Genomic DNA, 26,187 nt, shown 5'->3' on the forward strand with positions numbered 1-26,187 from the left:
TATTTAGGAGTGAGGGGGGGGAAGGTCCCTGAAAACTTTAATTCTTAGAAGGGTTCACAATAATGATACTTACCACATTGGCCCATCATTATTGAACTCGAAGGCCTTGCTTTGTTCATCTTTGGAGCTTAGCTTATCATGGTTCCTATGATCACTTAAATGGATAAATGTCCAACCTTGCAGGATGGGTGACAAAGTGGGTGGGGAAGAGGAGAAAAGCTTCCTAGAGAGAGCAGGATTTAAGAGGCCCTTCTTTCTTGCCTCAGGTTCTGTGCACTGATTTACTTGTTCATTAAAGCCACTGATTAGCACAGACTTGCTGAGAATTCTTGGGTAGATCCGACTCTAGGATATGGGTGCATCATTCAGAATTGGCTGGGGGCAGAGCCAGATGTCTGGTTGCCACATGATGTGATTTTATGCATGGCATGAAACAGTGTTCTATGTGGATAGAAAAAACATTTTCTTTTCTTTTTTTTTTAATTGTTTGGCAGGGGAGTTGTTATATATAAGAACATTTTCTACCTTACCTCTGCCTTGGAGTGAGTTCACTGAAGGGGAAACCTTATAGAAGCAGAAGAGAAACATTTCCTTTCTGAGAACAGTAAGAGCTTCAACATTCACCGTCCTGATGGTTAAGGCCACTTATGCTCTTTGAGTCGTTGGTGAGACTGAGCTCTGAGCAAAGGAGAGACAATGGGCTGGGGCTGCCTACTCATTTGGAAGCCAATTAAATGAAAAGTCTTAGAGGTAAGATATCTTGATTTCTATTTCCTGACTTGCCAATTTGGCTTATTTTTAAAAAAACCTCATTGTGTGTGTGCGTGTATGTGTATGTGTGTAGGAGGCACTGTGGAACTTGTGTATATTTATGTGTGTATGTGGTTGTATGTATTTTGGTGGTCATTAGCCATTTTAAAAAAAGTGGTAAACAAGAGAGATGTCCACAATTATCTCTAGTAAGTTAGACTCTGATTTATCCATTAAAAATTTGTGAATAAGATATATTTGTATTGTGGTAAAATGTTCACAACATAAAATTCACTATGTTAACTATTTTTAATTATAGAGTTGAATGGCATTGAGCATATCCATATTGTTGTCCTGCCATCACCATCATCTCCAAAAATTCTTTTTATCTCCCTAAACTGAAATGCTACACTCCTTAAACAGTAACTCTCAATTTTCCTCACCACCCCCCAGCCTCTCGTGGTCACCATTCTATTTTCTGTCTCTGTGAGTTTGATTACTCCAGGTACTTCATGTGAGTGGAATCATACAGTATTTGTCCTTTCTGAGACTGGCTTACTTCAGTTAGCATGATTCTCAAGGCTCATCCATGTTGTGGTGTATGTCAGAATTTCCTTTCTTGTTAAGGTTATCCCATTATTTGTATATGTCTTATTTTGTTTATTCCTTCATCCATTGGTGGACACTTGGGTTGCTTCCATGGTTTGGCTATTGTGAATAGTGCTACTATTAACAGAGATGTACAAAAATCTGTTCAAATTCATGTTTTCTTTCCTTCTGGGTATATACCCAGGAGAAGAATTTCTGGATCATGTGGTAATTCTATTTTTAATATTTTGAAGAATCACCAACCCATCATCCACAGAAGCTGTGCCATTTTACATGTACATTAGCAGTGCACAGGGATCCAATTTTTCTACATTCCCTCTAATATTTGTTATTTTTTAAATACTCATCCTAATGGGTGTGAAATACTATCTCATTGTGGTGTTGATTTCTTAATTATTAATGATGTTGAGCATAATTTCATGTACTTATTCAATATTTATTATATTTTGATGTCCCTGCTTTGCTGTTGATCTAAAACTAAAATTTTCTTCTGAAAACTAAATTTTTCTTCTAGACCACTAAGGTGATTTGTACTGAAAAGCAATTTATTTAAATTCAGTATTGTTCAGTGCCACTCTCTAGGCATTTATGGAGCATTTACCCTGTACAAAAGATGGTGTTCTGTTCTGTACCAGGACTACTATTTTGGGCAGTAAACTGATAGAGACCCATAGATATATAACTTGCAAACAAATCAACCTATGAGAACTGCTACAAGAGTGTATAGCTGCCAGGCGCGGTGGCTCATGTCTGTAATCCTAGCACTCTGGGAGGCCAAAGTGGATGGATTGCCTGAGCTTAGGAGTTCAAGACCAGCCTGGGCCAGAGTGAGATCCTGCCTCTAAAATTAGCTGGAAATTCTGGTGGGTGCTTGTAGTCCTAGCTGATCAGGAAGCTGAGGCAAGAGAATCACTTGAGCCTAAGAGTTTAAGGTTGCTGTGATCTATGACACCATGGCACTACTGAGGGTGACAAAGTGAGAAAAAAAAAAAAAAAGAGTGTAGAGCCAACTTACTCCATAAGCAAGGCAGAAATTCTTGCTGGAATATGTAGGTCAACTTTTAAAAGACTCTTTTCTTGATTGATTGATACTTTCACAATTTATTCAATAAACAGTTATTGTATATCAGCTTTGTTTTAAGCAGTGTGCCAGGTACCAGGGAGGTAGGAAGGAACAGCTTTAAGTTCCTTTACAATGGCCAACTTTCTCATTTACCTTTAAGTCATCACCAGAGAGCCTAAGGTCTCTGGACATGACATTTTTCTTCCCCCTTCCACCTTACCTCTGCCCTAAGCTTTTCTATCTCATCCCACTTCATATTCACTTTCCTACCTGCTTCTCATCACCCTTTGCCTAGTACATTTGTCATCATCTTTTAGTCCTGAATTCACATTCTGTCTTTGGAGCTAACACTGGTGGTGCCTTTCTGACCTTAGAAAGTCATGGTGACCTTTGTTCTAATTTACATCCATTGTCTTACCCTCAATATAGTATTTTCTCTGGATAACTGCCTGCTCTGCTCCAGCTCCTGCTCCCATACAGCAGAAATGTATGCTTTGGTCAAGTTCCCTTGGTCTTTAGAAAAAAGAATATGATCATTCCTTTAAGTGGACCAAAGCTTGGTGTTGACTTCCATGTCAATACAGAGTACAGTGCTTTAAGTACAAGAATGGATGGCTCATGGGCAAAGCAATTTGGGAATGTAGGGTACAGTGAGGAAATTCTTACCAAGAGGACTTTTAAGCTGAATTTGAGAAAGTGACTGGTGGACAAAGGGTGGGGTCGCCCTTCCAAGGCAGAAGAAGCAATGCAGGAAGTATGTCGATAAGAAGACACCGTGGTGTGTGTATCTTCAGAGCTGTGGATGCTTTGAGCTAGTGTAGTGCTTAGTGCTGGTGACGGGACGTTGAAGCATTCATAACAGGCATGTTGTTCATAGAATAATTCCTATTCCTTACGGGAAGTGGCAAAGTTGTGAGTCCAGAATTCCTTCTGATCTTAAAACAACTCCAACTCCTTAAGTGTTATTTTGGACCAGTGTTTGATGATTTCTGCTAATAGAGACTAAGAGGCACAAGGCTATGACCTATATTTAGGCATCTGCTCCACAACATGGGACTGTATTTTAAAGGCAGAGTTTTCTGTGTCAGCTGGGGAAGTACTGATGTCAGGATGAGATCTTCTGATGATGCTACACACAGCTGGAAATTTCTGATAACCAAAATGTAAGAGCCTTTGATATTGTTTCTGTACTACTTCCGGTTGGCTGACTAGAAGATGCAGAGAAAGCATTATGAACTATAAAAACACCACTTCAAATAAAGCATGTGGGTTGCCGTATAATATTTTCTATATTTAATACAAAAATTGAATAAAGCTATTAGAATATGTATCTGACTCATTTGGAAAGTGAGCTCTACAGATTTGCTACATGCCAGTAAACACCCATACATTCTTGTACCTTTTTGAGTACTTGTTCTCACCTTAGTATTACTGCTTAGTTGGCCCATGTTAGTGAAGGTTGGAAAAACCATCTCATACACATTAGTGGACACAAGCCTGGGAGTGAGAAAACCTGTGTGCCAGATCTGGATGTCTCAGTGGCTGGCTGGTGAAGTTCCCTTGACCAAACAGGTGGACATTGAGAATGAGTTGGAATTACCTTTCTTCAACTTCAACATAACAAAGTGGAGATTGAGTTAGACAGAAAGAAACAAGTTGTACACAAACAAATATTAAATGTCACAGAACTTAAATTCCTGCAGTATATAATTATGGGTTCTCAAATGCAACAAAAATGTGAACAAAAGGAATAAAAATAGCACTTCAGATTTATAACATTGCCTGAAAGATCTCAAAAGACTGAGGTCTTAACATCTTTTAAGCTAGTTCATTCATTCATCGTCTTTTTAGCTAGACCTGCTGAACAGATGAACTGTTAATTGCAGTTCAAACTCCAATGTTAATAGATGGTATAATTTGACTACTGTGAGTTGAGTACTCTGTAAATAGTTGGCTGACACTCATTATCTAATTTAATCCCATCACCAACTTTCTGAGGTAGTACAATTATTATCCCCATTTGCAATGGAGGAAACTGCGGTTTGGCAAGGTTAAGTAACTTGCCCCAAATCTCACAGTTGTGAGATTAAATATTGGTCTGTCTGATGTCATAGCCGCTGCTCCCAGATACTGTCTACTAATTTCTCTGTACACACAGAACCCTGAAGCATTGGCTCACATCTATTATATATTTCCAAGGACTTCAGATTTGAAAAGGGTCATTGCATTTAACATCAAACTAATTAATATTTCCTCCTTTGTAATCCATGATGAGACAGCTTTATGCCTAAAAATAGCCTTCATTTATCACTCATCACATCAAAAATATACTGCAGTGGTGCCCTTTATCTTTAGGAGAAAATTCTGGCTTTATAACATGGCACTTAACTGTCCTTTAAAACCTTTTCCAATGTAATGGTCCAGTGTAAATGTTGTATCTCAATTCAAACTCCACTTTGGTCAGACCTCTGGTCATTTTCCTAGAAACATTTCTATCTCCTGCCATCGCACTTATTAGGAAGACTCCCACTTCCCCTCCCCATGCATCTATTCCAGAGCATGTCTGCCGGGATGCCCATGTGCAAGGTACCTCTCAATTCCCAGTCCTTTGTGAAGTCTTTGTTAAGACATCCATTCGAATTCATCCCATAGTCATTTGTCCATTCACTGACCCATTCACTCAAAACAGTGAGCATCTATGACATGCCAGGCTTTGTGCTGAGGGTGTCCTTTTTAATTACAATGTATCTCTATTAAGGGACAACAATCTTCTTCATAGTAGGTTGTTTTTGTTTCTAGCTTCTAGAAGTGGACCTTTGTACTTTCAACACTGGCATGTAGTAAGTGATCAGAAAATTTTTAAAAATGAATTTACGAATCACATTGCCTTTCTATCTTATTTATTCATATAATACCAGGGGGAATGAAAATATGCATAAATCTTCAGAAAGAAATTTATTCTCGCAAAAATATCATCTGTAGGGAAATTACCAGAGTTACACAGATGTTCTTTTTCCTTTTTCTGCATTTTGTCCCTTTACCTTGCTGAATTCAGAGGACCCACAACTCTATTACATAAATACAATGGTTGGAAGGTATTTCTGGTGTCGTTTACTTGCCTTCTTCCCTGGAGGTGTGAACAGCAGATGCTAGGAGACTTGGTATAAATATTTCCTTTGTTTCCATAGGAAGTGTGCAAGATTTTTCTAGGTAAAAAGTTTAGATAAATTTTGCAGAACTTCATACAAAGAACTTCTTCACTATAGGAGTTGCAGCCTCAAAGTTGATGGGATACTTTTAAGTATAACTCAACCCTTGTGGTAGCACTTACAGCCCTGCACACAGAATTTATAAGTCAGACATTGACAAACATTATACTTTCCTGTGATGGTCTCACCCTTAAGGAAACAGTCTGGTTGAGAATGCCCCAAAGCTGTATGTCCTGAGCAGCATTTCTGGGAAACAGAAGCACACAACACACACACACAACACACAGACACAAACACACACACATCTGCACATGTACATGCAGACACACACATGCACACATACACAAAGTGTTCCATACACTAATAAGCTGAGAAACACTTCTTTGCTAAGTAATTAGTAAATATCACATCCTTGGTTACCAAACACATGTGCCTAGAAAAGACCTTAAAGAAGCCTAGATGATTTTGCTACTGCAAATTATTGGGCTAATTTTGTAATGTTCTCCACTCCCCTTCTACGTGATGTTGTATTCTCTCTATGCTTCTATAATTCACTCAGAAAACTAGCATTGCCTGACAGCATGGTGGACACCAAAGTGTACAATAAAGTCCCTGTCTTTGGTAGTTCCTGGTCTGCTGGGGAAATAGGTAAGTGAATAAGAGGATAAATAGTACCATGATGAGAGCTCTGGTAGATGTGCTCACCTGGACTCGGGCTGTGCAAAAATCATTTGCAAGAAGGTGAATGAGAAAACCTGACCCACGTTCTTTAAACCTGAAAATTGACCAGACCAAAGGGCAAGAAAAGAAGATTCCAGGCAATAGGAAGCATATCAACTCTATCAATGAAGAATAAATGACAAGTTTGCCCTGATTAGGATGCAGGTTTTGAACAGGGCACCGAAGAGTGGTGAGATGAATGAAGAAGCAGGGTGAGATCATGAAGAACCTTATTTCTCACATACTCGCTTCCAGCTTTTCCAGAACTGATTCTAGAACTAGGCCTGGCAGTTCTAGTTTGACTTTTCCTGCGCTCTTCCCAGCAGCAGGGAGGGGAGACACATTAGATGATTCAGAATACAGGAAACCAGCTTCCAGAGCTGTAGAAGTTGGTCAAAGAAGGAGGCAACTGTCGGTGCCACTGGAAACTCCCTAAAGAATGATGAGTGAACTTGACAACACATTTTTTCCTCTCTCTATGATTTGTGATATAACCAAGCAATTTGTGCTTTTCTGCATTTAACATCTAGTGAGTCTTCAGACATGGTGGTGTGCTCATAGTTACTCTGCTTTCTGCCTGGATTTTGTTGTGTAAAATGATTTTCATCGGATGAACTGTCATCATTGACAGGTGGCAAAGTAGTACGTTTGGTCTTTTTTCTCACTCTAGAGAAGACCAAATACTCATTTGGTCTTTTTTTTCTCACTCAACCGGTGGGCTGTGGCACACTGGTGTACTATGAGAGGATCTTAGGTCTGCCACAAAAATTGTTAAAGATCCCTAATTAAATTATTTTCAAAAAGAAGTTTAAAGCATAGTAAGTATATTTTTTTTACTCTTTTTTTGATGAACATAATTTAAGTGAGCCTTGGAAGTTTAACTATAGGTTTAAGTGTGCCATGAGATAAAAAGGTTGAAAAATACTTCTCTAGATTCTGGCTGGATAATAATATTCCTTCCAAATAATTTTTATATTTTTTCTCTCAGATATGTATGTATGTATAAGTTTATAAGTGAAATAAAATTTAGTTTGTAAATATTGATAACATATCAAGTCCAGCAAAAGAAAGAAAGAAGGAAGGAAAGGAGGAAGGAGGGAAGGAAGGAAGGAAGAGAAAAAAGAAAAAAACATCATAGAAAAATGATTTTGAACAAAGAAAATTCTACTGACTATTTCTTCATTGGTAAAATAAAGGGGCTGGGCTAGTTTGTCTCTGGGGCCCCTTCTGACATTGATGCATGTCCTTGGATTCTATGGAGGTGTGGATGTTTGTGCACAGAAGCTCTGGGGGTTGGGAGGTAATTGCCTAAATAGGATATTTATCTTTCCCAGACTCTTTGGGAAATGGTGGGCATGTATTTTATTTGTTGCTTTGACTGGGAAATGTGAAAAATAATTATGGTAACATCCATTGAATTTCCCCTGTGGTATAAAATATAGACAAAACTCTTAATGTTATTCTTTGATGACTTATATTCATGATAGCTGGAATTCTCTATAGGGCTCACTGAAACTGGGACTGTGTACTTGTCACCTAGATCTTCATGTCTGTGGGGATGCCCAGGCCATGGGGGGATTCCAACAGTCATGCGTCTGACAAATACTCACTGCACTCCAGCCATGTGTGGGGCATTATGCTAGGGGTTAGGGAAGAAGAATAAACAAGAGCTTACAGTTCATAGGGCAACACAGATGTTCAGTCCCTTCAGCAGATGTGCATTGGGTGCTTAGAATGAGAAAAATGGTAACTGACACATGTACATAAGTTCAAGTTTCAAGGTTACTAATCCATGGTGTCTAAGATTCAGTCACCTTATAGAGGAGATTGCATTGAACAGAATTTTAAAAGAAGAGTAAAGGCTTATAAGATGAAGACCCTTCCATTCAGATGAAGCAATATTTCCAAACGTACAGCAGCGTGAAGAACATGGCATGGTTAGGAACTGCAGGTCACCATGACAGTCTTAGTGCAGGCGAAGATAAGAATTAGAGGCTTAAAAGAGCCTTGCATGCCAGTTTAAAAAATTTTGAGGGAGATAAGGAGGAGACTCTTCAGCAGGAGACTTGACACTTCAGGTGCTCCTATGTAACACAAGGCTAACAAAGCCGGCATCTCTGAAACTATTATGAGCATTGACAGTAAGAGTGAGAAGAGTGAACATTGACTGAAGATTTGGTGTATACCAGACACTGCTTTAAGCACTGTGCACACTTTATTCCATTGCAGTGTCACAACAGTCCCCTGAAGTAGATAGTAGCATTGTCCCTGGTTGCAGAGGAGAAAAGGGAGGCACAGAAAAGTTAAGCAGGTCCACATCACAGAATAATTGAATAGAAGGGACAGAAATCAAATCTAGGCAGCCTTACTTCAGAAATCTGCCCTCTTTTATAGTTTCTTTGTTATATGTTAAACTCAACAAATAAAATGCATGTGGATAAATACACAAATTATATATACAGTTCAATACATTATCACAGGAGTAAGCAAACTATCGCTTACAGGCAAATTCAAGCCTGCCACCTGTTTTTGTAAATAAGGTTTTACCAGAATTAATTCATCCATCTATGAATTGTCATTGGCTGCTTTTGCACTACAAAGTTGAGTAACTGAGCCAGAGACGTACGCTTGATTCTCAAAGTCTGAACTATTAACTTTCTTTACACTCTGGTCTTTTACAGAAAAAGTTGCCATTCTCTGTGTTATCACACTGTGAGCACAACTGGGAAACTATCACCCAGCTCAAGAAATAGAACATAGCCAGTGCGCAGGAGTCCCCCACTTGCTTGAATAGGGCACCACATTTGTCTTCAAATAGCTAGCTCTTTACTGGGCAAAGAGAAGATCAGACTTTGCTTTAGGAAAACCCTGAGGACTGGCATGTAGATGGGACAAGACTGAATACCAATCTTTCCCTCCTCTTCTGTGGTAACCCCTACTCTGGCTTCCAACATGGTGGGTTCATTTTGTCTGTTTCTGAACTTCATATAAACATTGAGTATGTAAACTTTTCCCTTTTGAGTTCTGTGCTATGTGAAAGTGCTTAACCTAAGTCTGTAATAAAGGGAGGGTAATCTCCATCTTTTCTGACCACGTGGCAGGTGCACATCTAGGAGAGGAGGCAGGCTCATTCATGCCTCGCTCTGTAGGAAAGAGGATCTTCAGGGTCCACCTTTTTAGGGTCTATCTTTTATAGGTCCCAGGGTGAATTAAGGTCGTCCTTGTCTATCTGCATTTCCCTTTGCTCTTGTAACAAATTACCACAAACTTAGTGGTATTTTAGACAACATAACTTATTCTTTTACAAGAATAAATTCTGGTGGTCACAACTTCAGAATGGATTTTGTAGGCTGAATTAAATGCATTGGTAGGATTGCGTGCCTTTTGGAGGTGCCTTGATTCTCAGTCCACACTCTCCCTGAATGATCTCTTTTAATTTTATGAATTAACGTACCATCCTTATGCTGATCACTTCCAAATCTCTCCTTCTGCCCTGCTCCTCTTCTGAGTTTCACAAATGTAACCCCAGTTTCTCCACCTCCTGTCTGAAATCTCCTCCTGACTATCCCACCTCACATCACGGACTTGTTACCCTCCCACCATTGGCCCTTCTCGTCTCATTTTGTCCAGTCTGTATTCTTAATATTTTCTTGTGTGTGTATCCATTTTCCATCTCTGCTGTCATGGGTCCAGCTCAGGCCTTCACCATTTTCCTCCAGATTACTCTACCTACATGGCATTCACAGTCTTGTCCCATCTACATGCCAGCCCTCAAGGTCTTCCTAAAGCAAAGTCTGAGCTTCTCTTTGCCCAGTAAAGAGTTAACTATTTGAAGACAGATATGGTGCCCTATTCACCAGTGTGTTCCCAACACATGGCACACAGCCAGGTTGCAGTGAGCTCTCAATAAATATGTGTGATTGAATAGAGCTTTTCTCTCTCCATCTCCTTCCTGCCCTTCTACCTCATTGGAATTCCTCCTCCTCCATCTCAACCTAGGTTTTCCCTCTCCTCTCCACTACCTTTAGGAATCTGTTCTTTCTACAACAGATCTCTGCCTCAATCACAGTGCCTGGTCCATAGCAAGATTTATAATACATGTTAATGAATGAAAGAGTCCTTATATGAATAAATAAGTAGATTCAAGAGATTATCAGAGAATGTTCCCCGAGCATGCACACATGTTCAGCCCATTTGTCATTTCCATTTGAATTTTGTGTCACAGGAAATAAACAGCTGATTTGGGCCAGAAAAGATTGGGAAAGCTTATCTGGTTCATTCCTCCAATTCCGGGTAACATTTCTCAAAGTGTGGCAATCCTGTGAGTTGTTCTAGGCATCCAGTGAATTCAGGCAATGATTCATTCTCTACTGGAGATTGACAATGCATCTTAACATAATAAGGATGAAACAACTTAAAGGCAAAAATAGCTGTTCAACTTCTTTTTTACCTGAGTCTTTCCCTAACCTAGATATCCTTTCTTCCCAGTGATATCCACTAAAGTTCTACATATCTATTGGCCCAACTGATATACTTTGGGAAATATTAACTTAACTTAAGCAACTTATTTGTTATTAACTTATTTTTTGTATAATTTAACTTGTACATTGTCAAAAAAATTTTGACAATGAATATTCCCCCTGCTGTATGAGCTGATCATGTTCACAGGAGTCTTCACAATGACATTTTTTTAACCTGCCAGAGCAGAAGCAGATTTTAATGTTCTCTTTGTCAAAGTGAGCCTTTCCTTTAGTTAGAGGGAGGAAGAAAACTGAAGTAATTATATAGTGACAGGAACTTTCTTTTTCTCCCCATTGAGCTCCAGTGTCAGTCTTCTCTAACAAAGGTGCTATTGAAGTCGGGAATCATGAAGTTGATTTTCCTAACTTCTGTGCACCAGCTGGGCTCAACAGGAAAGGAGGCAGGCATTCTTAGCCAGAGGTCCCTTACTGTGGCCTTCAAGGACATCACACATCTATTTTGAATGTCACACTTGTCCATTCCACAAACTTTTATGGAACCTCCATCCTGCAATACCCAGATTAAAAAAAAAATAAAAACCATTTGCGGCCTCCCCAAGTAAGTAAAGATTTGAACATTCTCACATGCCACACTTACTCTCCATACTAAGACATTTTTAGGGCACTCATGAGGTCCCACACCCACTACATTATGTGCTTTGAATATTTTGGTAAATTCTCACGGATACCTGGGAGAGAGTTAGCGCAGCCTTTTGACATATCAGGACAGTGTGGCTGAGGGACTCAGTCAGGAAGTACAGTTATGAGGGGACAGGGTCTGAGTTTGAAGCCAGGATGTGTCTTCTCTGCAGCTCATTGCTCTCCCTGGAACAGTGTGATGCCATTGGTAGAAAGCTGAAGGTTGATCTGCTAAAGGTCAAGGGTGGTCTGTTTTGACACAAATAGCCCCCAAGTGCTTTGTGCCTGTATTTGAGTAGCTATTACCCAGCCGCAGCAGCAGCAGAGAAACTTTTCCATCCTATCTTTGGCCTCATGCAAATTCCTCCATAGCAACAACAGCTTTGTGAAGAATTACATTTCCTGCTGCAGTGATTAGATAGACAGACGCATTTAAGTCCTATCAGCCAGAACTTAGCGCTGTGTTTTTCTGGGAAGTTTGTTAATAAGCTTTCCATGCCAGCTTTCTCCCTCTTTGCAGAAGGATAATAATTCAAGATTCTTTGTTTTCCATTTACCTCCATCTCTATTTATTTTCTTTCATATGTCTATTGACCTATAGGCAAGACAGATGGTATTATCCCCATTTGTGAGTGGCAGAACTAAGGACCAGATAAGCCTTGGAGTGGCTGAGGGCCCCACAGGCTAGGACACCTCATAACCATCTCTGTCCTTGTACATACAAATGGTATAATTGGCTGCTTTCTTTTCTCCATGACAGTGAGAATATGTTGAGGGCAGAAACTATGTCTTCCACTTTTATTTCTCTAGGATTTAGCTAAGAGCCTGAAACATGTCAATGTGTAAACAGGTTTAAGAAATGGATTCTTGCATAGAACTTGACATTGCAATAATGACCGAGCTCTTACTTCCAGTACTGAGAACATCCTGGAAGCCCAGACTTACATGTCTAAGTGTCAGCTTGACATGTCCACATAGATATCTTTTGGCATCATGAGAATAACATGGCCCAAGTAGAACTCTAGGTTTTCCTTTGTAAAGCTTCTTTCATTAGGTTTTTTCTCACTCCAGTAAGTAGAATCATAGTTTTTTGTGGCAGAAATCAAAGTTATTCTTGATTTTTTTTCTTTCTGCCAACTTCCACCTCCAGTTGATGACCATGTCCTTTTGACTTTCCATTTTAAATACATTTAAGATGTCCTCCTCCTCCAGCACCCTTGTCTCCACCCAGGTCCAAGCTGCCATCTTCTCTTCCTTGAGCTTCTGCAAGTCTTTTCCCTACTGACCTTTCACTCTGTTATCCTACTTAAAGTAATCTTTTGAGAAAGCAAATAGGAATATACCTCTCTCCTGTTTGAAACCCCTTGCTGGCTTCCTTTTTTACTAAAAACAAAATAAAACCAGCTTAAATTCTTTCGTTTGGTTTGTGAAATCCTCTCTGATCTACCTCCAACACCCATTTGACTCTATTTTACCTCTCCCTGTGTTCTTCATGTCCCAGACATAGTAGCATTCTCCGTGTTCCTGAACCTCTTGGGCTTTACTCATTTCCAAGGACCTTGGCTGTGCATCTCATCTTATTTATAAATATTAGGTGACCTCATTAGGAGGCCATTGCTGGATTCCAGTTTCAGAAAGCTACATTTCCACTCTCTATTAAGTAATCTTATTTTAAGTCTCTGTTTGGACAGCACTTAACGTGATCTGAGATTCTTCGTATCTCATTTGTCTATTTCTCCCTCCACCACCCACTTTTCTACCTGTGGTTTGAAAGTTCCAAGAAAGCAGGGATCCTCCTTTCTTTGTCACTGCTATGTCCCTTTTACAGTGCTTGGGACACAGCTGGGCCACATGCATATTTATGCAAAGGATCGCAGAGGTGTTACTTCTCATGGTATAGAGAGTGTTAGTATTTTATGCAAAGTACATGGCCAAGGACTATAAGGATGTTATCTGAGTTGTCTAAAAGCTTGTAATGAGATACAGTATTATCTTTTATTTATCAGATGAGGTAACTGACTCTCTGTGTGTTAAGCAACTTGTTTAAGATCAATAGAAATTAGTAATCAATTAGACCTGGAAGGTGAGTGAAAGAAATGAATCAAGGATAATTCAGATTTCTGCTGGGGCAAACTATGGAGCAATTTTCTTTGTTTGAAAAGGAGGTTTTCAAGGGGAAAATGAGTCAGAAATGGTCTACTTTGGGCATTTATTCTTATAATGGCCAAAGACACTCTCTTCATCCTGGTAAATGGGTCAGGTTTTGAGTTCCTGCCTTTGGGCTGCAAATATTATTCTGCCTTCCCTATCAGTGTGTTGAACTTTCTTTCCTTCTCTGCAACAAAAGTGCTCCATCTAAGTATTTTTCCACAGAACCTACAGAGTAGTGAATGCATTTCTGCAGTCTGGAGATAAGAAGGATAATATTCCAACTGGGAAGTGTAAGTGATACCCCTTAAAAGAAGACCGAGGAGGCTGTTTGCTTTGTACTTTGACGGCTGATAAATGGGGCCTTTGAAGGTTTGCAGGAAGAAGTGAATTTCATGGTCAGAAAAGGGCAGAGGGGCTCCACACAGGATGAGTACCTTCCCCTCTGCCAAGGCCCTGGTCTCTGATAATAATGTTACCTTGCAAAGAGGACAGAACTTTGCAGTTTCCAAAGCATTTCACGTAGCTTATTGTGTGTGGATCTCATGACAGCCTACAAGATGTGACATTCTGTTCCAGAGAAACTAAGGAGAAAACTGAGGATCAATGAGAATTTAGTGGTTGTCCAAGGTCATAAAATTATAAGTGAGATGGGGCAGACGTTCAAAGCTGATCTTCCCATGTATGGTTCAGGCTCGATGTGCTGCTTTTTTTGTGTGGAAACCCTGTGACCACTCTTCTCTGTCTCCTGCAGATAACCCCTGTCCTCTCTTCATTCTACGGATCTTTATATTCATCTCCCCTCAGTTCTGGAACTTACTTTCTTGGGCCTCTGTTGAAGAGTGAGCTGTCCGTCAGCTTCATGAAAGGTTATTGAGAAAAGAAGTCGGTGGGGGTGGTCAAGGGTCACATGATTGGGTTGATGGCTCCACTCATAGTTCTGTGTCACGTGCTCAACCATGGTGGTTCTCAAACTTTCAGGACTCCTGTAGAGAGCTTGTTAAAACACAGTATTGGGCACCACCTACCAGAGTTGCTGATTGAGTAGGTCTCAGGGGTGGAGGCCTGAACATTTGCATTTCCACAGGGTACTGACGCTGCTGGTTTGAGGACTACTGTGAGTAAATCCAGATATGCTGCCCTTGGTGAAGGTAAGGTGATAGAGGCATTTATTACCCGTGGTGATGGAAGTGTCTATGGGTACAGCCGCTGGTGGGAGCAATTGGCAATCCCAATCAGAATCTGAAAAGCATGCTTTCATCTACAGCTCCAAGTTCAGGAACTTTATTTTAAAGAAATAATTAAGGATGTGAGCAAACATTTGGGTGCTATCTGGCTGGCATTATAGGTGATTGGTGAATATTTGCTAGAATGAGTTGTCAAATAAAAGGATGCTCATTGATAAAATGCTTTTAATAGAGAGAAACTAGAAGAAACCTAAATGTCCAAAAGTCAAAAGGGGTTGACTGATTAACAATATATATATCCTTTCATTTGGATGGAGGTAGCATTAGAATGTTAGAAAAGATGATCATAATATAGTAATATGTGAAAAACAGGCAGTAGAACTTCCATAGTCAAGCATCTTCATACATTCCCCACCTCCTTACATTGACTTAATTTTCATAGACCAGTTATGCACCACACAGACATATCAGTACAGTAGGCCTAGTTCCTTATTTTGACCACCTCTGTATGGTGAGCAGTTTGTTATAGACCCTTGGGTGGGCAAGAGATATAGATATAAAGAGATTCTACTTTTTTTCTTATATATTTTCAAGAACATTTATAATGATAGAATATCAGTTAATTCTTACTTGTAATGATTACCATTTTCTATTTTTTTCTTTGCAATAAGCATATATTAGTGTCATTAAAGCAAACAAATCCAAAAACAACTTCTCCAAAATTGACATAAAAAGGTAACTTTTCAACTGAGTACTCAACTCTATGACCCAGGATGTTTTTCTAGATCCATTACCTTGAAGGAAGCAGCATTTTTTAGGTGTGGAGGAAGGTATGTTCTTTGCCTTTGAAGAGCCTGTTGCAATCACAGTTAATGGAAACCAGATGAGTTTGAACCTTAGCTTTCCAGCTGGGTTACTCTTTATCTTGGAGCCCACCTTTAACTCTGGCATGAGCTGTTCTTCCCCTTAGGCTGATGTGCAAGGCTGGTTTTTAGTGGAGGTGAGCACCCTGGGGCGGTAAACATTAACTGGATTGGGTATTGTTTTGAAGTTAACTTTGGCAAATTGTGTACATCTCCTTTGAAACTTTTAAATTAGTTGGTCAATATTAACTAGCAATGATTATTTGATTAGCATTTTAAGGGAAGTTATTGATTGCTGTGTGATGATTTTATTTTTTTTTATTTTTATTTTTATTTTTTTTATTTTAGTTGGTTTTTTTTTTAGATAAGTCTTTTTTTTTTGTGGTTTTTTTTTTTTTTTTTTTGGCTGGGGCTGGGTTTGAACCCACCACCTCCAGCATATGGGACCAGCGCCCTACTCCTTGAGCCACAGGCGCTGCCCTGTGTGATGATTTTAAACAATAAACAAGAGCACTGATATCTGTTTTTCTTTTTAAAGATCATTGCTACCACCAATGATCTCTACTCTATTGTAGACATGCCATTATTAGCCTGAAACTTCATGCATCTGCTTGTTAAAATGAATGATGTTGCCTTTGGTTGGTTGAATTGTGGGCTAACATCTCTTTTCATTTTGAAGCTATTTTCATGGAATGGGTATTGATTTTCCTAAACAATAAACAAGTAATAAAGTATGAAGTAGTTAAGAAAGAAGATATTTCAGTTAAGAAAGAGGTATTTCAGTTGGTAAAAAATTGAGAATCTAGAAATGGAAATGTAGAACCTGTTAGTAATCAGTGCCATTATTGATGAATTGCTACAAAGATTTGCCTCAGTTTCTCAATTTGTATGTTTTATAGAGTTTGAAGTCAGACATTCAAGTTAGTGTTGTGATTTTGGCATTTATCAGTTGTGTGACCTGAAGGAAAAATCCTCAAGCATTTTTCACTATAGTTAATTCACTTGCAAAAATGAGAACCTAGAACTTCATGTTAAGCAGGTGCCTGATCAGTAGATGTTTGTTTATGGCAATAATGCTGCTGTTAACAGGAACACAAATGATGGCAAATCTGTCACCAAGCACACAGATTTAATCCTATTTGCTACCTGAGCCACAGAAGGGAAAATGCATATATACATATCATTTTCATTTTACGAGTAATAAAGTAACAATTAATTGGAAAGTATTTAAAAATAAAAAAGCAATCTTTTTAATTTCACTGTTTCAATATAATCACTGGTACTTTTTATAGCACAGCTACTTTCCTAAAAAATGTCACCAAGTTTAAACTAACTTTAATTTCCAGAACCTGGGTTGAATGAGAAAGCTTTTAATTTCCTTCAAACCTGAATTTCTTGATTCTAACCATCTAGGAAATTCAGTTTGAAGATACCCTATTTTCCAAGTACTTTTGAGGCTTAAGTATGAAGTAATAATGAAACATTAAAACATCACACTTTAACATTGAAAGCCACTGATGATAACATGACTGAATTGGCCATTGAGTCAAGAAACAGTTCAACAAATGTTTGACGGTTTATATGTGTTGGGAACCAGGCAAAGGGCTAGGGGTACAGAAGTGAACAACCACAGCAAAAAATAGCAGTTTTTCCCTCGAAGGCTTTATAGTCTGATTCAGGAGACAGGTTTGAAACAAGCAATCTTATATATAAACACAGAGTTTCCCACTGTAATAGGGATTTGTGAGGAAAAACAGAGGACTCTAAGAGAGAGTGTGACCAGGAGCCTAATTTAATCCAGGAGTCAGAGAAAATCTTTTGAATGATACTCATAACGGCAGATGAGTAAAAATTAGCCGAAGGGATGGATAGGCTGGTAAGGGATGAGACTGGAAGGAATGGAAGTATTGACATGTAGATTCTGAAGTGAGGAATAATTTGGCATAGTTATTGGTCTGGAAGAAGCGTAGTGTAGTTTGAACCAGGAGGGTAGAAGGGAGCACAGAGCATTGTAGAGCTGGAGACATCAGCAGGGGCCATGGCAGAGAGGGCCCGGCTGGCTGGGGTAACATAGGAGGATTATATCTTAAGGGCAGACAGAGACACTGAAGGTTTTAAGTAAGCAAGAGGCCTGGTTTCATTTACGCTTTCAGAGAATCTCTGCTGCTGTGTGGAGATTGGTTCAAAGGGGCAGAGAGGACAAGTGTGAGGCAGGGGAACAGTTAGAGGGCCCTGGAGTGGTCCAGAAAGGAGACTATCACGTCTTGATTTAGGATGGCATTAGTGAAGGGCTGAAAGTGGGTGATTTGAGCATTTGGGAAGTCACATTGTTTAAGAGAAATTAAACACAAGGGTTAGGGAGATGGAGGGCTCCCGAATGTCTCTCAGATTTCTGGTTTAAAACTGAACGGGTAACAGTCTTCTCTCTGACATAGGGAGAAAAAGGGACAAGTTTGGATGTGAGATGAAGCTTTCCGATGAGGCAGACTTTGATTCTGAGATAGATGAGAGACATTCGCATGAGATGGCGGCAGGCGACTGCACATACAGGTCTGGCAATTTCACGTTTCCTTTATTTTGATGTTCTGAGAACCAATCGGCTTCTTTCCTACTCTAGTAATTGTTGGGTAATTTCCATGTAATAGGTATCTATGAAGTAATGAGAAGTGGTTTATACATTTTATTTAAGCAGGATAAGTACTGAAACATTCTTCTCAGATAACAAAATTAAGACCCGGAGAAGTTAAAACATGTGACAACGCACTGATTTCGGGACTGGGTAATATCTGCTAATAACCAGTGGTGCAACAGGATTCCATCCCAGGTCTTATTCTTGTCTTGATCCAAATCTTCTCAGCATTTCTGCTATTCTCTCTTCATCTTCTTCTTCCCTTTCTTCTCTTCTTTCTTCTCTCTTTCTTATCCACCTAATTCTATCATCTATCGTTACCTTTTTAAATTCTCTATCACTGGCTAATCTGTCATTATCCATGTAATCTCTTTTTGTTCATTTCTCACCCGTCCACTCATTCATCCATTCGTCTCCTCTGGAATAGATAAATTCTCAAGGTCTAAAGGGCACTTAAATATCATCAACCCATTCACTTTATTGATGAGGACATTGAGGTCCAGTGGAGAGAAACTTCTTGCCCAGAACAGAAGCACTGGTTAAAATTCTACTCAGAGGTAAACAGTGGGACCATACCGATGGTGCATATTGCAAGGGTACATTTCAAATCTATTAAGTGTAGAATATAAATGTCTTAACACGATAATTAAGTAAATGAGGTGAAATCTATATTAACTAGTTTGATGTAAGCATTCCAAATTGCATATAAAATCAACACATTGTACCCCATAAATGCATTATTATATACTTGATCTATGTGTACATGACTTATTAAAAAAAAGATTCTACTCTGGCCAGCCCCAGTTTCCTCAACTAATACCTTTCAGTTACTTTCCTGCTCCTTTGGGAGCAGCTCTGCTTAAAACTGAAAGGGAGCACTGCCAGGCCTCTGGAGGTAGAGTGTGCATCTATTTCCAGCATTTCTCCCCTGCTGGTGTTTCACAGTGTGGGGCCCTCCTTTGAAGTCCTACAGGGCAAAAGCATCAGCAGGCAGCCTCCCAGTGGCTGCAGTTTCCAAGGACTCTGCAGTCAGTCTGTTAACACTCAATTTTGTCTCCCCTGCTGCTGGGGCCAACACAGAGAATGGGTTTATAACAGGGAACAAGATAATGATCAAAGGAAAACTTAGAGTGAAGGTTTCAGAAAATCTCCTGTGATTTATTTGAAGGTGAGGGAGGAAGCTACTGGGCTCCTGGCTGCAGATTTGGAATCCCACCAGGAGTTAACTCTTTGGAAACTGCCCCCTGCACAGCCCCAGAACAACAGAGATAAAGTTCCAGCAGCGGTATGAGAAAGCTGCTTTCTTTCACCAGACTTGCTTGTTCTTGACTCATCTTTGCCTTGAATTTAGCCCAAACCTCCATGAGACCCAATGAAGAGAAACAGAAGGAAAGGGAAAGAAGATAACACCACTGTTCATTTTTGTGCTGCGTTCATTTAACCCAGGAATCAAATTGATATTCTAAGTTCAGTGGTTGTGTCTCTTGGCTGATTACTACAGTGCACATTTATCAAGAGCCTGCAGAGGGGTAGGCATTGCTGAGGCACTAGTGAACTAGCAATCAAAAGACTCATTTCTCCTTGATGTGTCTCCAAGCCTCTGTAGTTAGTCCTGTTACCTCACCTTTCTCCCCCTCATCAGATGGAGAGCTAGTCTCCTCCCACGCTGTCTTTTCCCTGGCCACAAGTCTTCTAGGCATGTGATCTTGCCTTGGCTGAGGTGCTCCCTGCTGCACCCTCACTTGCCGTTTGGACATGTTTACCCTTCCAGTCTTATCTCAGGAAATGACTACCATGAATCCTCTTTGTTAGGCTCTTCCGCCTTTATGTTTTCATTGCAACCTTGCACACCTCTCTCCATATGGTCATGAAATGGAGCTGATGTCTGTCTCAACAAATGGTGGAGGACCTCCTAAGGATAGAAACTGAGTCTCCTTCATCTCCATCTCATTCACAGATGCATGGCATCTGGCACACAGTAGGTGCTCACGAAGTCATGGCTGAGTGACAGAGCAATGAGGGAGGGACTCATACTCGGGTGGAGATGTCATATCTATGCTCTACCTGCCCTGATATACTGGTGGGGGTGCTGCTATGGAGGTACACAGGTCATGCATGGATGCTTAGGGAAGTAATAAAAAGTAAGTACTGGGATACAGGTGAGAAAGGGGTTTCATAGATAATACTTTAGCACTGGGTCTCAAAGCGTGAGTAAGTAGTAAAGGGAGGAAAGGGCACCCTAGAGCGGTGGTTCTCAACCTTCCTAATGCTGTGAGCCTTTAACACAGTTCCTGTGGTTTGCAACCTACAGGTTGAGAATCACTGCCCCAAAGATAGAGAATAGCAGAAGGACAGGCAAGCAACAGGCCATGGTTAGTGTCAAAATTCTGCTCAGGTGAACTTCCCAGCCTCCAGGACAAGACTTTCCTAGTCTCAGGTTTTTTGGTTATAGCAGCACAAACAGACTAAGACAGCCCCCCCAACTTCTACTTCCGACACAGTGCCATGGCATGAGTCAGAATATTTGTACCTACATATTTATAAATATCTGAGGAAGGAAGGAAAGAAGGAAGAAAGAAAGGAAGAAAAACTCCTGAAAAAACAAAGTTTTAATATAAGAGACTGTTCTGCTAACTCACAACCTCCAAAATAAACTTCAATGCAATGGACTTTATGAAAAATTGTCCTCGGTTGATTGCAGTCATGATAGCAGAAGTATTTTATGCTGTTATTAAACTTTTTAAAGCCTATAACTTATGAGCCTACTGTTACAATAAGATCTGATGTCTATGTAGCTGAGACTATAAAGTAAGCCCACTTTGGGACTCACTACAATGAGGTTTGTAGGGTACATGGATTATCATCTTTATTCAGGTAATAAAACAGCTTCCTTACTGGTGTCAATGGTTTCATATTGCCCCATCAAAGACAGCATTCTAACATATAAATCTGATTTATTTTACTTACTTGAAACCTTTTAAGAGCTCCCCATCTTTGTAAGGATAAACTTCAGACTTTTAGCTTTGACTACATAATCTTCTTCTGCTCGGTCACATGCTTTAATTCTGCCAGCGTTCTTGCTTGCAAGCAGCAGAGATTGATTAGACTTACTTTACGCAAAAATAATGTGCTGGAATAATAGTGCAGCAGTTGCTGAAGGTGCCCCACCATATACCTTGGCATTCATCATTCCCATTTCCATGAAAACTGAGGGCACCCTCCTGAGAGCATGTGTGACCCTTTGCCTGCAGGATTTCTCTTGACTTTCTTGTGGGTAGACTGGAAGTTCCAGGGAGTTGATCCCTCAAAGCAGTCCTCAGCCAATAATGAATATATATATTTTTTCTCTTTCAGCAACTCAATAGACATCTTCATTAATTTTCTCTGAAATTCCTTTTTTTTTTTTAATTTCAGACTTTTAGGGGGCATACATGTTTTGTTTACACACTTTGTTTTTCTACAAATTGGTCGAAGATGTGTGTCCTTTACCCGGATAGTGTGCCCTGAACCCACTAGGTGGGTATTTATCCACCCCCTTGCTTCTCTTCCCCTAGCTGAATTTTTATTGAGATTTACCTCCATATGTACACTTAAGTGTTGATTGATTCGTTCTAATTTGTTAGCGAGTATGTGTGCTTATCTCTCAATTCTTGTGATGTTTCGCTTAGAAGAATGGTTTCCACGTCCATCCAGGTTGTCACAAAAGATATTAGGTCACCATTTTTTATGGGCTAAAATGTGAAAACAACCCAAGTGCCCACCAGTACATGAATATATTAATAAAATATGAGTAGTATTGTGTGGTATTCAAGCTTGCAGTTTCCATGTCTTTGCAACTATAGTAGACCTATCATTTAATCCAGCAATCCAGCTACTGGATATACGTCCAAAGGAAAAAAAAAAAGGTCGTTTCATAAAAAGGACACCCACATTCCTCATTCCTCACATAAAACAATTCTGTAGAGTGCTCCAAAACGATTGAGCTCTAAGTTCCCCTGGTAGGAAGCTGATAGTATTTTTTCTTTCTTTTTCTGTTTCACTTCTCTACTCCTTCCCTGTTTCCTTCCAGGATCACTTTCTGAGCTCCTATCTCAAGGTCCACGTCTGGGAATACAGCCTAAGGAGTTAGAGAGTAGCTCTCAGGGTTCCCAAGATGTTGGGAGAATCAGACTTGCAACAAAAATATTGGAACAAAGGCAAGTGATATGGAAAAAACTGCAGACAAAATCACTTCATAAACTAGTCCGGTGAAGATAGCCAGCTACCATTTCACTACAGGACCCCTCCTCTCTTACCCCAACACCACTGTCTCCAGTACCCAAAATTCTGCTCAGGCCACCACCACTATCATCAGAACAGGTCATTCCCCTGTTCTACCTCTTGCATTATTTACTCCAAGTTCAAAATCCTTGGCAAATGCATTTGTTTAGATGAATATAAATCATATATTATGGCTCAGGCACTAAGAATACAGGAAGAAAACAAGGATCTATAAATTTTCAGCATCTATAGTGGGAAGTGGGGTTCTATTTCTAATCAGCATTTATAAAGTAGGGAGATGCCAAAACATAGAAGTGGGTTCAGACACAGGAGCCTAAAAGGGGATCAATTCATGGAGTCTCTTTAGTCTTTCCTGACTCATTACCTATTTCTCCTGCTGCTTTTTTTTCTTTTCTTTTTTTTTTTTTATTGTTAAATCATAGCTGTGTACATTAGTGCAATTGCCTGTACCCATTCTAAGATGCACCATAGACGTGGCCCCACCCATTGTCCTCCCTCCACCAAAACCTCCCCCATCCCTTCCCCTTCCTTGGCCTTTCCCCATAGTCTTGTGCTATAGTTGGGTTATAGTCTTATGTGAAAGCTATAATTTAGCTTCACAGTAGGGCTGAGTACATTGGATACTTTTTCTTCCATTCCTGAGATACTTTGCTAAGAAGAGTATGTTTCAGCTCCATCCATGTAAACATGAAAGAGGTAAAGTCTCCATCTTTCTTTAAGGCTGCATAATATTCCACGGTATACATGTACCACAATTTGCTAGTTCATTCGTGGGTCGATGGGCACTTGGGCTTCTTCCATGACTTAGCAATTATGAATTGGGCTGCAATAAACATTCTGGTACAGATGTCTTTATTGTATTGTGACTTTTGGTCTTCTGGGTATAACCCTAGTAAAGGAATTATAGAATTGAATGGCAGGTCTATTTTTAGGTCTCTAAGTGTTCTCCAAACATCCTTCCAGAAGGAACGTATTAGTGTGCATTCCCACCAGCAGTGTAGAAGTGGGCCCTTTCCTCCACATCCACACCAACATTTCTGGTTTTGGGATTTTGTTATGTGTGCTACTCTTACTGGGGTTAGGTGATATCTCAGAGTAGTTTCGATTTTCATTTCTCTGATGATTAAGGATGATAAGCTTTTTTTCATGTGTTTGTAGATCTTGCGTTGGTCTTCTTTAGAGAAGTTTCTCTTCAAGTCCCTTGCCCACCCTGAGATGGGATCACGTGTTCTTGTTAATATGTTTGAGTTCTCTGTGGATTCTGGTTATTAGACCTTTATTGGAGGTATAACCTGCAAATATTTTCTCCCATTCTGAGGGCTGTCTACTTGCTTTACTTACTATGTTCTTGGCTGTGCAGAAGCTTTTTAGTTTGATCAGGTCCCAGTAGTGTATTTTGGATACTGCTTCAATTGCCTGGGGAGTCCTCCTCATAAAATATTCACCCAGGCCAATTCCTTCAAGAGTTTTCCCTGCACTTTCTTCATGTATTTTTATAGTTTCATGTCTTAAGTTTAAATCTTTTATCCAGTGAGAGTCTATCTTAGTTAATGGTGAAAGGTGTGGGTCCAGTTTCAATTTCTACAGGTTGCCAGCCAGTTCACCCAGCACCATTTGTTAAATAGGGAATCTTTTCCCCACTGAATGTTTTTAATTGGCTTGTCAAAGATCAGATAACGGTAAGTAGCTGGATCCATCTCTTGGTTCTCTATTCTGTTCCAGACATCGACTTTTCTGCTTTTGTGCCAGTACCATGCTGTTTTGATCACTATGGATTTATAGTATAGTCTCAGGTCTGGTAGCGTGATTCCTCCTGCTTTGTTTTTATTGCTCAGTAATGTTTTGGCTATTCGAGGTTTTTTCTTTAAATGTTTGGTAGAATTCTGACGTAAAACCATCTGGTCCTGGCCTTTTCTTTTTAGGGAGATTTTGTATAGTTGATACTATTTCAGAACTTGATATAGGCCTGTTCAACATTTCCACTTCGTTCTGGCTAAGTCTTGGTAGGTGGCGTGCTTCCAGGTATTGGTCGATTTCTTTCAGATTTTCATATTTGTGAGAGTAGAGTTTCTTGTAGTATTTGTTAAGGATTTTTTGAATTCCTGAGGGGTCTGTTGTTATTTCATCATTACTATTTCTGATTGATGAAATTAGAGATTTTACTCTTTTTTTCCTGGTTAGGTTGGCCAAAGGTTTATCTATTTTATTGATCTTTCCAAAAAACCAGCTTTTGGATTTATTGATCTGTTATATAATTCTTTTGTTTTCAATTTCATTTAGCTCTGCTCTGATTTTGGTTATTTCTTTTCTTCTGCTGGGTTTGGGGTTGGAGTGTTCTTCCTTCTCCAGTTGCTTGAGATGTCCCATTAAGTTATTAACTTCCTCTCTTTCCGTTTTCTTGAGGAAGGCTTGCAGTGCTATAAATTTCCCTCTTAGGACTGCTTTTGCAGTATCCCAGAGGTTCTGGTAATTCGTGTCTTGATTGTTGTTTAGTTCCAAAAATATGGTGATTTCCTTCTTAATCTCATCTATAACCCATGTATCCTTCAGCATAAGGTTGTTTAGCTTCCATGTTCTTGTATGGGTATGGAGGTTCCTGTTGTTATTGAGTTCAACTTTTATTCCATGATGGTCTGAAAAGATGCAAAGAATAATTTCTATTTTTTTAAATTTGCTGAGGTTAGATTTGTGGCCAGGATGTGGTCGATTTTGGAGTATGTTCCGGGGGCTGATGAGAAGTACGTGTATTCAGTTTTGTTGGGATGAAATGTTCTGTAGATGTCTGTTAAGTCCAGATGTTGAATGGCTGAGTTTAAATCTAAAATTTCTTTGCTTAGCTTCTTTTTGGAGGCTCTATCCAGGAATGCTAAATGGGTGTTAAAATCTCCAACTACTATGGAAGTGGAGGAAATTGAGTTGCTCATGTCTATTAGAGTTTCTCTTATAAATTGAGGTGCGTTGTGGTTGGGTGCATAAATATTAATAATAGAGATCTCATCATATTGAATATTACCTTTAGCAAATATGAAGTGTCCATCCTTATCCTTAATTATTTTGGTTGGTTTAAAGCCTATTGTGTCTGCGAACAGGATTGCAACACCTCCTGTTTTCTGCTTTCCATTTGCCTGGAATATAGATGACCATCCCTTCACCTTGAGTCTATATTTGTCTTTTAATATAAGATGTGATTCTTGTAGGCAGCAAATATCTGGCTTGAGTTTTTGTATCCAGTTAGCCAACCTGTGCCTCTTTAGAGGACAGTTTAAACCATTCACATTAATTGAGAGTATTGATAAGCCACTGGACATTTTTAATCCTTTTGGAGAATCCACTGGACATTTTTAATCCTTTTGCGACTGTGGAAGTTGGAATTTGATCAAAATTTTCTGGGTGAGTTTACTTTTGTGGTGGAGAATTACACTGATCTTTATGGAGGATAGGTCTGAGAATATCCTGGAGAGCTCGTTTAGTTATCGCCAATTTCTTCAACATGTGAATGTCATTGAAGTATTTAACTTCTCCGTCATAAATGAAGCTAAGTTTAGCTGGGTACAGGATCCTGGGTTGAA

At 39.6% G+C, this 26,187-nt stretch overlaps 1 long non-coding RNA gene across 1 annotated transcript in view; it reads left to right on the forward strand.

Moving 5' to 3' along the window:
• Nucleotides 1-600: 600 nt before the first annotated feature.
• Nucleotides 601-26,187, forward strand: part of LOC128563749 (uncharacterized) — a 44,434-nt gene continuing 18,847 nt past the window's right edge. The window contains exons 1-4 of the long non-coding RNA XR_008373875.1: nucleotides 601-750; nucleotides 14,746-14,809; nucleotides 18,144-18,258; nucleotides 19,506-19,622. This is a non-coding gene — a long non-coding RNA (uncharacterized LOC128563749). The remainder of the gene's footprint in view (nucleotides 751-14,745; nucleotides 14,810-18,143; nucleotides 18,259-19,505; nucleotides 19,623-26,187) is intronic.

Source organism: Nycticebus coucang, chromosome 13 (genome assembly GCF_027406575.1).
Source record: "Nycticebus coucang isolate mNycCou1 chromosome 13, mNycCou1.pri, whole genome shotgun sequence".
Classification (NCBI taxonomy): Eukaryota; Metazoa; Chordata; class Mammalia; order Primates; family Lorisidae; genus Nycticebus; species Nycticebus coucang.